This window comes from Pinus tabuliformis, chromosome 8 (assembly GCF_031772625.1).
Source record: "Pinus tabuliformis cultivar Carrire ecotype Pingquan chromosome 8, CPIR1, whole genome shotgun sequence".
NCBI lineage: Eukaryota > Viridiplantae > Streptophyta > Pinopsida > Pinales > Pinaceae > Pinus > Pinus tabuliformis.
In genome coordinates, this window is record NC_142294.1 from 1,465,507,735 (window position 1) to 1,465,510,057 (window position 2,323).

The window sequence follows — 2,323 nt, forward strand, 5'->3', positions numbered from 1 at the left end:
CTCTTTCTCTATTTGATTTTTTCCTTTCCTTACTACTTTCCAATATTTGTCTTTCACTCCCTTACTTTTTCCTTGATTGCTTTCTTATTCCTTCCTTGTGTCCAAGTTCTTGTTGTTTCTCTTGCTCTCCTCATGTCTAAGTGAATGCTAGAATGTCCAAGAGTGTGTGTGAATACTCTCTCCCTTTTTTTTCCCTTTCTTTTTCCTTTCCTTTTTCTTCATTTTCCCTTTCATGCATATTATTATCTCTTCATCTTCCTTTTCTCTTACTTTCATTTATTTCTTGAATTAATTTCCATTTATTTCCCTTTTCCTTTTCTAATGTCAATCCCAATTTCCATAGCTAATAATAAAACACAAGTGGATCCCAATATAATTTTTTCCCCTCCATTCATCTTAGAATATGGGTCCCATGACCTTGGTTTTATTTTTTCCTTTTATAATGCCCACTTATTACAAACCCATTTCCCTTGGGGGAACATCATCCTTGGTGTTCTATGACACTTATGACTAGCCAAAATTGTTGAACCTGACAAACATAATACTTATGGAGATTTATAACCCATCTCGATGTAATATTTAAAATGAAAACTTGTTGAAAACATGACTAACATACTTCTTACTAGAGCCTTATAAAACAAATCGATACAATATTTACAATGAGACACACACACACAAAAACATCTGCTTCAACCAAAAAATAAAGAAGGATATAATGTACTCATCTTATCATTCATCTCCCATGTAGCTTCATCAGGCCCAAAGTGCTTCCACTACACCTTAATTTGCTTTATTTATTAGTTCTAGAGCATGAGCTTCTTCTACTATAGGATGCGTTCAGGCTCTAGATAGAACTGTCCTTATGGTTCCACCTGCAATACATACCAATCAATCATGTGATCACATCCAGTATATATATTTTAAGAAATGAAACATGTAAAACACCATGGAATTTCACTAATGGAGGAAACACAAGTTTGTAGGCCATTGGTCCAATCATCTCAATGATATGAAAAAGCCTGCAATACCAATGTGCCAACTTGGCACATGATCCAATATTCAAGGATTTCTTTTTGGGCTTGATACTCAGGTACACATGCTCCACATACTGAAACTCCTTGAATACCATATGCTGATCCACATAGCTCTTCGGCCTATCCTATGTTGACTTTAAATTACTTTTAACAAATTGCATCTCTTGCTCCATCTTTTTGAACAAGTATTGTCCAATCAACACCCTGCTTACTAGATCACTCTAGATGATAGGAGTATTGCAACTCCTCCCATAAAGAGCCTCAAATGGACTCATCTTCAAGGATTTCTGATGCCCATTATTATAAGAAAAATCCATCAGTGGAAGATACTCCTCCCACTTCCTCTACTAATGCATGACATACATCCTCAACATATCCTCAAGAATCTTATTAACCCTCTCTGTATTTTCATCTGTTTGTAGATGATAAGTTTTACTGAAGGCTAAATCCCTCCCCAAACCTACAAACAACTCCTTCCAAAACTAGGAAGTGAATTTGGCATGTCTATCTAATATAATCCTCTTGGGAACTCCGTGCAACCTCACTATCTCCTTAATGAATAATTAAGCCACTTCGCTAACTAAATTAGTAGACTTTACCACAATGAAGTGAGCTATTTTGCTCAACTTTTCAACCACAAACATGAAGGAGTCATGCTACCTTTATGTCCTTGGAAATCATGTAATGAAATCCATGCAAATGACCTCCCATTTCCATTCCAAAATTGGAATAGGCTACAACAAACCACCTAGGTGCTTGCATTCAGCTTTCACTAGCCGACAATCCAAGCACTTAGAAACAGACTCAGCCACCTCTTTATTCAAATTAGGCCAATTAGAACGTCTTGATAATTTTCAAATTCTTCTAGTATCCTAGGTGGACTGAATATGGCTTGACATGAAACTCTCTCAAAATAATATTTTTCAATTCACCACTATCAGGCACATAGATCCTACTCATGAATCTAATGAAACCATCTATTGGGAGGTGACACTCCTCATCCTTATCACCTTGTTGTTGTAATATGTGATTCAGTTGTTGGTACTTCTCATCATGCTACCCTAAATGTAAGAATTGCTCCTATAAATGTATACCATAAGAGATCATAGCTAAAATATAACTCACCTACACACTCCTAACAAGAGCATGTGTAACCCAGTTCTCTTTGCCTTTGATGTAGTTTTTCTCAAAATAACACTCACTAAGAGTTGCCAACAATCTAGCTTGCCTTGCATTCAAATTAGGTCCGTCAAACAAGTACCTCGGTCTACTATGATCACTCATCAAAA